A 15,709-nucleotide genomic window follows, 5' to 3' on the forward strand; every position below is an offset into this window, starting at 1 on the left:
TCGGCCATACGGCGCTCGGCGCATTTTCTACTACGCTTGTTGTCTCGAATATTTAGGCCTAGAAGTTCGGGAAAGAGCTAGGCGAGACGGACTAGGCAAGGTCATCCTGGCCTCCTTATCGTTTACGCTCGGGGTAAGAGTGTACGCGAACCTTCGAGATGAAAGGAGAAGTGCACCTTCTTGATCATTCTCGCGGCAATATTCACTAAAGAAAAAAACTAACTGGGACGGAAGTGGACGTCATACTTTGCAGAAGCGTACGAATAAACCACATTTACGCGATACTTCGCGGGACAAATATGACTCCTGCAGCAGTACGATGCAGTACAGTCAAAAGAAAATAAAAAAGTAAGCATCGCCACCGGGTGGACTCGAACCACCAACCTTTCGGTTAACAGCCGAACGCGCTAACCGATTGCGCCACGGAGGCGAACGGGAACAGGGGAGAATTCGCAGGAATTCGTTCTGATAATTTTTGCTTGCTCTGAACTATCCATTTGTACAAAGTTTAATGTTTGTGTACTTAAGAAAAATGTTGCTTACCTGTGCATGCCCATAATAACAGCAAATCAGTATAATTATGATTATTTTTCCAACCTTTATGGTCTTAATAATCTTTCGGTAAAACATTTTCGTCTAACCGAGTTTCTTGAATTTAAGATATTCACATGAAAATTGCAGTATCCTCTAAAATAAATGCAGCGTACCTACAAGTAAAACGAACAAAGCGACAAAGTCAACGAGCTAGAAGACAAAGACGCCGGGCTGACTCAAGACTATCGTCTTCGACTTTTTTTTTTTTAAGATAAACAAAAACACGCAAACAAATTTCACAGCTCAAATCTATCGCGAGTGGGTGACTCCTTTCCCACCGAGGCTAGATGCCCATTAGAACATATGATATCGGTTCCACTTTTTGTTGCCTGAATACATTCAAAGAAGAACAATGATTGGGGTTCCGTGTGCACTGCAATATAGTGAATACTATGTAACTTCTAAGACTGGGGTTCAATCCCGGCTTTTTTGCGTTCGAGGAGAGACATTTGGTGGCTTCTTTCCACGCCCTGCAAATGAGGGCACTGCACACTCTGCTGTTCACGCTGCGCACACCTACATTGCGGTGTTTAGCTTTAGCGAACTTGCGTACCCCTCAACACAGCCGACGATGTTGATGTGACTCTCTAACGTCACGTGACATCGTGACGTCACGTGACATCGTAACGCGACATGACGTGGTCACGGCACACTCTGATGTCACGCGGCCACGTTATTAAATCAAAGCCTTCACCGCCATCTATACCGAGTGTATAAAAGTATATTAGTAATTGTAAACGTAAGTCGTTCTTTCACGACGATAGAAGTTATTAGCGAGGTTTCGCAGCACATGCTAAGGTGTCTTTGTGTGTAGGTAGTGGCCCGATAAATTTAAGGGGAACGTTTTTTTCCTTAATTTAGCGGATGATTGTTCTCTTTAAATTTCGAAGACCACGACCTCCACATAAAAAAAACGACGAGATCCGCTGTGAATCGTCTCGAATAACGGCTACAATGGGAAATAAATAACAAAGTTATTGTACAACGAAATTATATATTGCCTTACATCCGTAATAATGGTGGAGGGGCCTTTATCGCGAAACATAATTTTTCTTGCTTTAAAATGAATCCTTTTTGTTAGCATCTGAAAGTGCTGCCATTGAAACCACGTTACGTTTGCGAGCACCAAGACTCAATTGTCGATCCATCGGGCTACAACCTTGGTGACACGGAGGACACAGACCTCGGTCACTGCTTTCTTAGGCCGGCGTCCCGAGGAAAAGCATCCATCTCCGCTCTTCCCTTCGCTTCAACGGGAATCTTTTGTCTGAAAGCGGAAGATAGAAGGATCACTGGAGAACGAGAACACCAGTCGAGAACGGAAACCTCCGCGCTGAACCTTCCGGGACCACAAACCAGAGTCCCTGTGGCGGTCCTGTTCTCAGCGTGCGTGAGTGTCTGTGAAATTCCGGGAGTCAGACGAAGGAAGGACAAGTCTGTCCCCTCTTCCGTTCGTCCCAGCCATTGTCGGTAATGACGCAACGTGAGACGCGGCTTCTCGCCGGCGTTCCGCAGAGATTCGGTTACCGGAGGACGCCACGAGCAGAATACCCGCCGAAATGAGATCTTCCATTTATCATCGGGCGATCTTAAGTCTCCGCCATTTGCTGTGACGTGCCGCCATTCGCACTCTCCTCCCCAACTCGCACGCTCTTCCTTTTCTTTCCCTAAAGAGAGCATTCGGGATATCCTTCTGTACAATTCTAGTTGGCTCCGAGTCACACGACGAATGGCGTTCGCTCGCGTACCGCGGCGCAGACAGTGTTGATTTTAGACTTTTTGGTATTAACTTTCGAGTTTTCTTGCTTTTTTTTTTATCCTAGAGTGTTTTTCAGTACCATTCCTTCTCTCCCTCGGTGAAAGTAGCGCGCGCACGCGAAACATAAAACGGTCGTGCATACAATCGAACCTATCAATGCAACGCCAGTACAAACCGGCACGGATTAAAAAAAAAAAGAAAAGAAGTAGCACAGTTCAAACACGAAAACCCGAAAGAACACAACCAAAAGCAAAATGCTGGGCCCACAAACGGAAACATGCTTTCTCGAGTTACCCCGGGGTCTTATCGAGGAGTCCCGTCGGCATAATGGACGATTGTCGAAACCCGAGATCCCCCAACCTCCCGATTCGAATCCGTCCCTGCCAACTGTTGGCAGCGCCGAGGCGACACCGCGCCAATTTCTGAATCCGTTTTCATTTCCGATGCCCGCTTTCTCTATGCATATAGTCTTTACTTTTGTGTGTATGGATGGAGGGATCCTTCGGAGCCTTGTTCGAGGCACGGAGCATCGAAATGTTCTCCGCCATTGATTCCTCCGCACACTTCGTTGCCATTTTCTTTTTCTCTCTCGGCACCTCGGAGCCGCGTTTGGCTTTGTGCTTTGTGTGTTTTGGCGCGACTGGGCCGCGCGTGCGGTTCTCGGGGCGATCACAAAGGGAGGAGTTGGTCATAAATCTTGGGGGTCCTTCTCAATGCCACAAAACTTGCTTCTTTGATGCCCTCTTTTGCTTTTTTTTGCTTTTTTTTTATCACGTTCCTTTGGGGCGTTGTTGTGCTCCGGTGCAGTTCTGTTTGCTTCTTTCTGCCGTGTTTGTTCACGAGGCAGTGAAAAAATGGTTCTCGAGGGGATGGCTGAGATCGTTTCATTGCAACGCGCGAACGACCTTGTTACTCTTGGTCGGCGTCGATAAGATCGAGGCACTTGCACGAAGCCAGTGGGTTTAGAATGATGTTCGGATACCTATTTCCGTAGAATGGTACAAATCTCACAAATTTTACTCAAAGGTTGTAGATCACGTTTTTTGTGTGTTTGGCAGAACAATACGCTGTTAAACTACGGAACTAGAACATCCCAGAGAAAGGTTTTCTCTGGGACGTGCGGAAGGCAACTTGCTGTTTCTTGACAGTTTCTTACTGCTAAGTCAAATTTGTAACCTTCTCGAGATTCAATCCTGGGTCTAACTGCATCTACTCCAACTGCTAATGATATTTATTTCCAATGAGAATGCGGTCTATAATCACACCTTAAGGTAAAGCTCAGAAGTTGCGAGTCTTTGAAGTTCTGTAATGAATTTTTCAACGTTTTCGCCTTATCGCTCAGAAACTCCGCTCTTTCGTGGAGGATGTTATGACTGACTATGAAGAGTCATGGGAATGCCGAAAGTAACTCTTCGTATTTCTGCATCTTGGCTGGATTCAGGTGAGGATATCATGTACTTCGCCACCCATAAAGTAGGCTATGGCATGTGTCCTGGGTCACTCTTTGTGGCAATGTCACTAATTAAACGGAACTGATCGTATCTCCTCTTCTAAGGACGCCATTAATGAGAACATGCCCAGTTTAATTTCCTGGGAAGTCGGTTCTTCCTTTCGTTCACTGTTTCTGTTTCTGTTTGGGTCCTTGATCTTAAGACACAATGTGTTTTAGGTCGTTTTCAGATCAAATCAAATCAAGTTTATTTTTGTCACATTTTACATGACAATAGGGACTTGGACAAAAAGCTGCTAAAGAGCAGCTTGACAAAGGTCCCAGCCCCCGTGCGGTTCCCGACAGTTTCAAACACAATTAAACAACTAAAATTTAGACTACAACTACACAGTGTACAGAGACGAGTACAAACCAATGCGAAAGCCTGATTTTTACAATACTAGATTTGTTGCAAACATGTAGACAAAAAATACACAGGCCAGTGAAAGAAAAACTCGACTAGTTAAAGGAATGATACAATCGTCCATGAAATAATATATTCTGTTCAAAACGAAAAATATCAGCAGTATTGAAAAATCGCGTAGAAAAGTAAGTTCTTTTAGTTCCCTATGTGATAGCGATTAAAAATGTCGACCTTGCAGAATTTGGAATACATTTTAGCGCTCAAAAAACAGGGACAAAGAGGCGAGAAACAGACAGCTCAGACAGCGCCTCTTTGTCCCTGTTTTTTGAGCGCTAAAATGTATTCCAAATTCCAAAACCAACTAGCCCAGCAATCGACTCTACTGACCTTGCAGAGCTACATCTCGCTCGGCAACACTATCCTCCTCCTCACCCTTCTCTTACTCGCAGAAACACCGTCCTGTGGCGACAACTGCAAACTAACACTTTCCCGACACCTTTCTTCTACTCTTACCCGTCACTCAGCCCGCCTCAGTGCCCGCACTGCGGCGACCATGCCAACCTTATTCGCTTGGTCTGCCAGTGCTAGCTTATTCCCGCCATCCCGCCCAATCCCACCTCACCTCCTGCGAGGAGTAGCTGACGGAGGACAACGGCCACTGGCCAGCAATCGCTGGTGGACCGCGGCAAGGCGGTCCCCGCCACGTATGGGGCCCCGGACTAGGGGCACCACCCGAGGGTTAGTCACACGTCGCTACAATAAAGTTTATTCATTCCTTCATTCAATGTACTGGGTGTGTTTTCGGTCGCGTACAAATTACCTAAATGAGACGGGTACAAATTATCTAAATCAGACACTTCATTAATAGACCTTTTCTTTAAAGACGCCGCCATCTTGAGAATTGCGGCGCCGACGACGCTGTCTAGCGGCTTAGGAAAAGAGATACCGGCTAGTTCTGGCAGCACAGCTATCTGGGTAGGCAACGGTGTGGGTATGGGGGGAACTTGGCTAGACTTGGCTATGGTGGGCTGCAATAACTTGGTTGGAGCTTGTTCGGTTAAATACAGCTGGCTACTCACAGGCCATCACCTTGCCGCCTCGAGAGAACGAGGACGAAGGCGGTGGGGTGTTTTGATTGAGCTTCCACAGCGAAGTATATATGAGCAATTTAATGTAGTCTATATAGACCTTTTTCGCATAACCTCAAACCAGCCAGTAACTGACGTACCCTCGACCTGGTGCATTTTTAGATTGCCCGCTGACACAGGGTATGCAACCGCCAAGGATATGGGCGAAAAGGCTTAAAAACGGACGTCGTGCATGAGTTAGTTCCGAGTGCTCCTTTTTACCGTGCTGCAATTTCCGAAAATCTATGGTTGTCTGGCTACCACTGCGTGGTCGTCGGATGGATAGATAATTTCAAAAGGCATAAGAACAATAGCAGAAAGTGTGCCATGAGCACAAGAAGCTGCAGCGCGAGTGTGGCTGCAATGTTATCGAGCTTCGCATTTTCCCCAAGAATCCTTATTTATGAAATCAGTCGATTGCGAGATTGAATCGCGAGAGATTCGTATCAGACTGAACGTCACGTTTAAGCTCACGACCACTTCGTCTACGACAAGAGGACAGATTTTAATTCGCGGTGCAGGTGGTCCAATTAGGTTATCACTGCAAGCCCCATGGTATGTGAAAGGTATGAAAAAGTCTACATGCCACCACTCAAGAAGGAGCTATCAAATGTCGAGAGCTTTCCTGCATATATAGACCTTTTCTTTAACGGCGCCGCCATCTTGAGAATTGCGGCGCCGACGACGCCGTCTAGCGGCTTAGAAAAAGAAATACCGGCTAGTTCTGGCAGCACAGCTATCTGGGTAGGCAACGGTGTGGGTATGGGGGGAATTTGGCTAGACTTGGCTATGGTGAGCTGCAATAACTTGGTTGGAGCTTGTCCGGTTGAATCCAGCTGGCTACTCCCAGGCCATCACCTTGCCTCCTCGAGAGAACGAGGACGAAGCCGGTGGGGTGTTTTGATTGAGTTTCCACAGCGAAGTATATATGAGCAGTTTAATGTAGTCTATGGAGGTAAGCTCTCGACATTTGATAGCCCCATCTTGAGTGGTGTCATGTACACTTTTTCATACCTTTCACATACCATGGGGCTTGCAGCGATAGCCTAATTGGACCACCTGCACCGGGAATTCAAATCGGTCCTCTTGTCGTAGACGAAGTGTTCGTGAGCTTAAACGTGACGTTGATTCTGATACGAATCTCTCGCGATTCAAGCTCGCAATCGACTGACTTCATAAATAAGGATTCTTGGGGAAAATGCGAAGCTTGATAACATTGCAGCCACACTCGCGCTGCAGCTTCTTGTGCTCATGGCACACTTGCGGCTATTGTTCTTATGCTTTTTAAAATTATTTTTCCATCGACCGCGCAGTGGTAGCCAGACAAGCGTAGATTTTCGGAAATCGCAGCACGGTAAAAAGGAGCACTCGGAACTAACTCATGCACGACGTCCGTTTTTAAGCCTTTTCGCCCATACCCTTGGCGGTTGCATACCCTGTGTCAGCGGGTAATCCAAAAATGCACCAGGTCGAGGGTACGTCAGTTACTGGCTGGTTTGAGGTTATGCGAAAAAAGTTTATAGGAGAAAAGGGGCTGGTTGGATGCTGACAAAGTCTTCCCCAGGCACCCAGTGTGAGAGAGATCTCGGGCGAGCGCATAAGCGCGCTCATTATCCGGGGGCGGCAGCGTGCCCAGACACCCTGACTAGCCGAAAAGTGTAGGAGGTGGAGGGTAGGAATGGGGTGAGTAAAGATGCAGTGGGAGGATGTAGAGTGTTATATAGGAAGCGCCGACAGGCCGTCTGCGAATAGGTGAGAATGTGAATGGGGAAGGTGTAGGAGAGAAAAGAGGTAGAAAGGATTGCCATGGCGACCGCTCGTTCTTTAGGATGGATACGTAGGTAAGACTACGCTCAGTAGCCGCGTGGACTGTCCTGAGATCAGATCCCGCGACGACAGTGATACCCTTGCGTGCACAGTGTGGGCTGGCGTCCGTAACGACAGCACGAACGGTATCGCAGCCCACGCGCGTCGGATGTAGCGCGAGTGATGGTCGCGCCGAGCCGAGTGACGGGTAGGATTCATATGTCGCGGGATGGGAACCACAGTGGGTCTGGCGCGCGCAGCGGGGGAGAGGCCCGCAGCTGCGAGGGAAGCGGGTCAAGGTGGAAAACCAAAGATGGCAAGGAGTGCCCGCCCCTGAGCCGTGCAGCGCAAGCGCGTCAACTGGGTAGCCCGATGAGCTTCAGTGAGCTCCTCTAGGGTGTTGGTCACCCCAAGCCGCTCGAGGCAAACGGTGGCTGTGCGAGCGGGGAGGCCGAGCGCAAGTGTCTGCACCTTCCTCAGCAATACAGACGTACGAGTGTGTTCGGTCTGGGTGAGATTGTGGTTAGGAAGGTGGTAGGTTAAGCGAGTGTGTATCGAGGCCTGAACAAGTTGTAAGGCATCCGCCTCTTTAAGGATATGTCGATGGTTGGAGACGCGGCAAAGCATGTACCTACTTTGGTTGAACTGGGTGGTGAGTTGATGGAGGGTTTCAGTTGCCTTAGTGTTGGATTGTAACACAAAGCCAAGCACCCGTATGGCCTATTTACGCGGGACGGGTTTGTCGTTTAGTGTGATGGTAATGGGGGGGTCGGTTTGTCCGCGAGCGTGTTTCGTAACGATTAGTAATTCTGACTTCGTGGGGGAACAGGTGAGGCCTCCACGCCTGGCGCAGTGGTCGATGGTAGTAGCTGCTTCTTGTAATTGAGTTTCGATGTGTGTGAGGGAGCCTCTTGTTACCCAGCCAGTAATGTAATCTGCACAAATATTGCATCTCCGTCATCCGAGATATCATCCAGAAGGGGAGGAAGGCCTCGCATAGCAAGGATAAACAGGAGCGGAGAAAGTACACAGCCTTGCGGTGTGCCACGGTTCGCCACTGGCGCGGAAGGAGAGCGAAGATGACCAAGGACGAGGCTGGCAGGTCGGTCACGGAGGAAATTGCGGACGTAATTCTACACCTTCACTCCGCAGCCAGTGGATGCCAACTGTTCAGGGACTAGGTCGTGGGAGAGGTTGTCAAAAAACCCCTTAAGGTCTGCGGCAAGGACGGCGCGATATTGGGCAGTGCTCGGCGAGTCTAAAACATCATGTTGGAGACGGAGCAGTAAGTCATGGGTAGAAATGACGGTAGCCATAAAGGGTGTCAGGAAGAGCGGATGTGTTCGCAAGATATTTGTGGAGGCGAAGCTGTACAACCTTCTCAAGCAGTTTGCCCAGACACGGGGTAAGGGAAATCGGGCGCAAGTTCTCCAAGGATAGGGGTTTGCCAGACTCGGGAATCAGAACCACTGTTGCTTCCTTCCACTCCTTGGGAAGGGAACCCGACTCCCACACCTCGTTCAAGTAGGTAGTAAGCTGCGTGGTGTCCGAATCAGAGAGGTTGTAGAGAAGAGAGTAGCGGATCTGGTCAGGGACCAGGGGATGTGTTGCGGCGTATGTCGGTGAGTGCAGCGCGAATCTCAATGGCTGCGATCGGCGCGTTAAGATAAGAGAGTGTGTTGGGGGAACCCATGTAGTCCGCGTAACGTGGAGCGTCAGGAGGGGGAAGGTAACGTAGTCGTAGCTGAGTAAGTAAGGCATTGGGTGTCTGTTAGGTTAGCGGCGCGTAGAAGTTTATGAATGCCCTTGGCCCTGTCTGATTTGGCTTGACCAGGCTGTATCAGATGACGGAGTAGGGACCACGTTCGTGCGGTACCGAGCGTGCCATTGAGATTGTCACATTGCGCGTGCCAGTTTTCATCAATAAGGTTGGCAGCAAGACTGCAGCATCAACAGTAAGTTGGGCAATGCATAGCTTTAGTTTTCTGTTATGGCGCTGACGTCGCGACCATTTGGTTAGGCTAAGACGTGCTTCCCATAGATGGAGTAGGTGGAAGTTTACATCCGGTGCACCTGAAGTGGTAGTAAGGGTGCGCATGTGTCAATTTAGCCAGGTTTGAAGTGTCTGCATGCACGCAATCAGTGAGTGTGTCGGGGGAGGTATAAATAGAGGACAATGCGCGGAAGGCAGGCCAGTTTGTTATACGGATGTGGCGTGCTTCCCCTGCGAAGTCTTTAGTGCGGGTACGGGTGTCAAGAATCGAAAGGTCACTGCCGAGCTGTTCCTCAAGGTTCTGCCAGGTGCAGGGTTTAGGGCCATGGTACACGGTAAGGTCTGGGCACGTGTCTCGTGCAACGCTGGCGCCAAGACGTGTGGGTGTTGATGAATCAGTAAGTAAAGTGAGATTCTGTTTTTGAACCAGAGTGTGGAGCTTGGGGCCTTTAGGTGCGTCGCGAGGGTAACCCCAGTTTGGATGTGGAGCGTTAAAGTCGTCTCCGATGATTGTGGCGCAACCCTTGCAGCGTGCGGCTTCAAACAGCTTTTCGAACCGTGCATGGCAATCTTGAGGGACGCTGTAGACATCAAGAAGACGGAGGGATTGGGTGTTACGCGTGCGTGGATTTGCAGGAATGAGTTTAAGCGATACACGTGGAACTGCCTGGCTGTAGAAAGTTTAGTCGGCAGCGGTATGAACGCGCTTGACTAGGGTTGCCACAAGGTGGTCTCGATCAGGTTCATTATGCGCCACATATGTGGCATATCCAGGAAGATTAGGAAAGGTACGAAGCTATTGGTTAAACGATGATGTCGGATGGGGGAGTGTGGAATTGGATAGACTGGATGAGACTCCAGCGCTTTTTTCGGAAAGTTCGGCAATTCCACTGCCATACCGTAAGGTCTGAAGAAGACCGTGGTGTAGTGGACGCAGGGGGACTATACAGCTCGCCATTTAGAAGGATCGAATAAGGGGAAGGGACAGTTCAAGAAGTGTAAGGATGCTGCGGGTTCATTCTGCATCAACTGATTCCCAGAACCTGCAGGCCAAGTTTGCTGCTACTTGAAGCATTAGGACCCAGCCCTTGGTTGGAGCTGTGTCCGTTGAAACGGACAGAGTCCTCCTTATTGTTGTTCTGAGCTGTCTTGGATCAATGGGCGCGCTCCCTGTAGTTTTCGGATCTTCGAGTGGATTTACTTCGTTTAAACTGGGCCCTTCTTTTGTCAGGGGTGCCTTTGGTTTGTCCTTTCTGTGAAGCTTGATTAGTGTGACATAGGCCGCTGGTTCTCTTAGGCCGCTGGTTCTCGGTTTTGCTAGTCAAGATGTCTTGCATTGGTGAAGAAGGCTCTTCACTTTTTTTGGGAAACTCGGGCCAATCGGATGCTGGAACTGCAGCTTTGGCACTACGATAACCGACTGCATGTTCCATGGCATAATTGCCTCGTCTTTTTTTTTTTTTTTTTGCTACCATTTAGAACAGGATGTTGATGTAGCCGAGTGAGCGGCTCCGCAGTTTACGCACCTCTCTTGAGCAGTGTAGGAGTCTCTGTCCTCGTGCGTGTTACCGCGACAATTACACACCGGACTGTGCTTACAGGAAGCCTCACGGTGTCCATAGCAGCAGCACTTGCAGCCTTGGACAGGTCTCTCTTGGAAAGAGTATCTGGATGCCGAACAAAACCAAGGTAGACGAAGCTTGGCAGCAAAGATCTGCAGAAAGAGATCTTAATTGCCGAACTTTTATCCAGCCGTCGCTGATGTACAACCCTGTTTTCAGAAGACTTTACGCTGTTGGTGACCTCCTCGCCAGTCAGCGTAGTGTCCACGTGTTTGATTACACCTGTTGCGCAGTGTCTGGGGAGAGGCTCGTATACGCTCTGACTTTGATTCCGCAGAGCTCTATGGAGCTTGGCAACCTTCGCGTTGTCTGTCCATTTCTCACGTCAACGGCAACGAGATTGAGGCGGCTGTTCTACTTGATCTCCAGGATGCATTCCGCAAACCTCTGCGCCAGAGTATTGGAGAGTCTCAGGCTGCTCAGCGACAAAAATAACTTGGTCCTGCTCGACTGGCGTAATTATATCAGTAAGTCCTTGAGGTAATACTGCAGTACTGCAGACTGTCTCAGCGCTTGGGCTGGAATGAGGGCTATTCTTTTTTTTCGTTTTTTTCCTGGCGACATCAGTCCAGTCTAAGTCGTCAAAATCGTACAGTTCTATGTCACTAATTGGCACAATGACTCACCGCTAAGAGGTTGTAGCACATTGCTGACCTAGAGTGATGTCCTCAGCGCTATTCATGGGCGTGTCCTTGTCTTCTGATCCAGCGATTGAGCTGCCACAGATGAACGAAGGCAGACTGTGCTGATCACTAGAGGCGTGATGACTGGAATGCGGCGAACGTGGCGTTGGGCGTAGTAACGATGGTCGCCGACTAAGCGCCCGCCGGAGTAAATTTCTGGAAATAAAAAAAAAAAAAATATATAACCTCGAAGGATCGTATCAGAAAGATAATGATAACGCACATTCATTCCCCCATCGAATGGCCCGCTTAGAAACACTCTAAATCTGCTCACACAATTTTTCACAAGCCTAAGATTCCTGTAGGTTTATCAGTCATCGAAGGTAATGGAGTGTTTAAATGAAATTAACGTATCTGCGTCTAGGTTTTATAAAAAAAAAAGTAGAAAGATAGGAGAAAACTTTGAGGACTCTCAATCTTCCAAGTAGATCAAGATCGGGCAGCGTTCCTTGCCACCTCAAAGTGGGCGTATTACCAAAGACTCCCCGCGAAAGGACTTCATTCTGAATAATCTTAAAGGCGTGGTGCATAGAAGGCGTCATCGACTTGGGTGTTTACCGTCCATTCCCGCCCTACCCTGCCCAAGTATTGAAACTGATCCTGAATTGACAGCAAATTACGTCGCAGGAGTGGGTGTCTCAGGAGAGAGTTTCCATCGAGAGAGGGCTTCATCTGAGACGACGGGGAGCGTTTGAAATTTAATGGCGGACGCCTCCTCCAGAGATTGGTCGCCAATACCCATGCGCCGCGCTTTCGCGTAGCGAGCTGGAAAGCAGGCGGGAAGGCGGAGACATTTGCAGACGATACACGTTTTCGGGACATCCTCGCAGCTAGCATTGGAAACGCGGCCCACAAACCAGCTGAACCAGTTCGAGCCGTTGGACGCTCTGTAATACAGGCTCTCTATGTCAGACTTTCGGATGTCGCGATCCCCGGGCGGTTGGCCGTCGACACGCTGGCACAACAGGAGAGCGAACGCAAAGGTCGCTTTTGTCGCGGCGGTCCATCTCGTGTTTGCATTGTTTTCCGTCCACTGTCTGGCTCCAGAGCGACCTAGAGGGACAGGCATCTGCAGCATCCACCTCCGCTGTTGTGCCAATTCCAGGATGATGGTAGGCAACAGCGCGACACTTTTAATAACGTCACCAGGCGGAATTCAAGTGAGAAGGTTTGAGGATGCGGTAAAAAGTTGGAGATGCGCTCCAGGCGCCATACTTAAAGGCATGCGGGTCTAACAAGTGTTTGTGTTCTGACGTCCCCAAAGTTCTTCACACTGTGGGTGCCAGAAGCTTCACCAGCTTTCCGAAAAGAAAGAAAAAAAAATTCAGCTTTTCCACTCTGGTGAAGAAGAAAACCAGGGAAGCTGTACTATGGTGTGAATAAAGTAATGGCCGGCCGTAAGTCGGCAAACCAGAGTGGAAAGGCTGGAAAGGTTGCGCCATCTGTGAGCGACGGCGGCAGCTGTCCAGAGTTTCTTGTTATCATTTGTTTGCTGATGAACACAGGGGAATCTATCCCTTAACAGCTCCGCTGTAAAAAAACGGCGCTGGCAAAGAAATTAAGCCACACAACGTTGGATTTGATGTAGTTTTTCTAATGCTATTTACTGTCTTGTCTTATCCACAACCCCATCAAAGCTGACGCGACCACAAAGCTGTAACCGCTCAAGCTCATAAAAATAACCTCAAACAAGCTCATGGAAATAAGAATAGTAGCAGGCGCGAAGTATTTTGTTTAATAGTCATTCACATCGCTTCAATAGGCACACAGAGATATGAGAAGCTTTTTTAGGATTGGAGATACATTTCGCTGTATCTCGCAGATACCCTTCTCGCGTGATTTTATAATGTCGTAGTTGTTTTGTAAACATGCTTTTTACAAAACAAGTCCGCGTTTGGTCATACCAGGCGCGGGTGCTGCGCGTGCGCAGAACCAATACTCGCGTGAAGCGCTTGCTCACGCTTTTGCCGGCAGCGGCGCAATTCCAGCGGCGAGACGTCAGAGCAGCCTTGTAAACGTTACCGAAAAAAAGTAACGTTACTCTTTACCTGCAAATAAATAGAACGCGTTACAGATCTACGTTACCTCAAAATATAAGGAACGCGTTACCTTAACGTTGCCGATAAAAAGTAAAGCGCGTTATCTTTGCGTTTATTATTTTTTTATTATGAATTAACACGTTTTCCTGTTCTGGCGGTACACTAATGCATATGCGCCATATTTTAAGAAGAATTATGTTCACGCGGAAACAGAACATAATTAACTTTTTTACAGTTTCACCTAAATGCTCACGAGAAAAAACACAAGAAAAAAAAAAAACTACAAAATTCACCTGGCTTGGCGCCTGAAAACACACAATATTTAAGTGTCGCTTTCTTTTAAGTTTTGGGTAGAGGTATTGTAACGAGTAACGTAACCACGTTACACGTTACTCGAAATAAGTAACGTAAGTATGTTACCCGTTACTGTTTGGAAATTATGCCGAGTACGTTACTACGTTGCCGAAAAAAGTAACGCGTTACCGGTAACGCCGTTACTTGTAACGCGTTACCGCCAACACGAAATTAACCTGGCAAAAACTTTGATTTAAAAATGTTCTGACACTTAGAACCGGTTCGGTGTCAAACTCTACTGATTTTGACAACACAAAAAAAAAAATATATATATATATATATATATATATGACTCGATTATTTTGTTTCGATTTCTAATTTGTTTTTTATAAGGCGTTTACTCTTTTCTTACTTCTCCCAGCCATGACAGAACTAATTCAAGCAAGAGAAGTTGATTATTAACTGGCGACAGCCATAGTGATCTGCCGAGATCCGAGGAGCCTCGGCGGTAATTATTTCTTGAAGTGTGGCTTATAGTGACACTCTATAGTCTGTGGAGATATCATCATCATCATAATTATTTTCCGTTTATTTTATATGCTTATTAACAGCCAAATGGATTCGATTATTATGCACATACAAAGAACACTTGCCGAGATGTGGATGCCCGTCCAATCATCTCGTTATGCAATATTAATTCCATGCGGGTCACCAAACCAGACAAAACTGTGTAATTATTGAAGGAAGTAGCAATAAGCTCAATATAAAGTAAGGACTCTAAATACAAAATAACTCACAGCAACTACCTAGTTTCGGAAACAGTTAAATATTGCCGGAGAAGCTCTCGCACACACTCATTGCATGCCGTCGTGCTTTTGGCTACACGAGAGCACGAGCCACCCAAGTGCTGTCAAAGTTAGGAAGCCCGCGCTGGAGGCCGACATTTTACTGGAAAGCTCATTTTGCGAAAGACCCGCTGCTCAGAAAGGGGCCCGCGTTTGCACATACCATGTGTGAGCACGGCACGTGCCCAAAAGCTAGATTTCCCTGAGATCAAGTGTATGTTCCCGCATGCATGACATCAGAGCAGAGCATTGATCTGCATGATGGCTTATCTCGCTTGGCCATCATCAAGGTAAAGACATCGCAGTGTGAAAACTCCCTTTTGTGTCGCCAGGGCGTCAAAAGAAACGGAACGTGAGAATTCTGAAAAGCGGACCAATTTTCGCAGTTGCAAGAGTCTACACAAATGCTTTGTGAGGCCCCTGTCGTACAATACTCGAGTCATTTTGAGTATTTACTACAGCACATTTTCAAAATATTAATAAAACATTTTTTTTTTACGATAAAATGTAGCTCTGAGCGCTAGGTGGGCTAAAAAGGTTGTCTAAACAAACAAATAAACGGAGTGCGTGGAAACTTTTTACAAAGTAGTTCTTACGTGGTATATGTATCGTACTAAAATTTCATGAGCTTCGACTTGAGGACAACAATTTAGCCTGAAAAACATGTTTTACTCCATGCACAGACTGGAAGAGAATTGACGCTGGTACCACGCGCGCTCGGGTCTGCTGGATCTGCTTTGGGGTGTTCATCTTAAAGGTGCCTTTGTGGTCTCGCTTTATTTTCTGACACGTGTGAGTAAGAGCATCAACCGGGTGGTTTTTATTGCCTTCTTCCCCGCGCATTGGAAAACGGTATTTTTTCGCTTATATTTTTTTCTCAAAGCTACACTCAGAAAATTCGAGGATGGTAAATGCACTACCGAAAGGTGCCTTCGTGAAAAATATAATTATATTCGGTGTATTTATTTATTTATGCGGTCTTTTTTTTAGGCCCCATTAGAGCTCGGAATCAGCCTATATAGGATTACATGCTAGATGCGAATCTTACTTCTGTTACGCACCGTGTAATCATACTCCGTTATTAGTTCATATAA

At 47.5% G+C, this 15,709-nt stretch overlaps 1 non-coding gene across 1 annotated transcript; it reads right to left on the bottom strand.

The window, feature by feature from the left end:
- Positions 1 to 356: 356 nt before the first annotated feature.
- Positions 357 to 430, bottom strand: Trnan-guu. Its single transcript has one exon. It is a non-coding gene; the product is annotated as a tRNA-Asn (tRNA).
- Positions 431 to 15,709: the final 15,279 nt, after the last annotated feature.

The sequence above is a fragment of the Ixodes scapularis genome, unplaced genomic scaffold (assembly GCF_016920785.2).
Source record: "Ixodes scapularis isolate PalLabHiFi unplaced genomic scaffold, ASM1692078v2 PGA_scaffold4__175_contigs__length_147842914, whole genome shotgun sequence".
NCBI lineage: Eukaryota > Metazoa > Arthropoda > Arachnida > Ixodida > Ixodidae > Ixodes > Ixodes scapularis.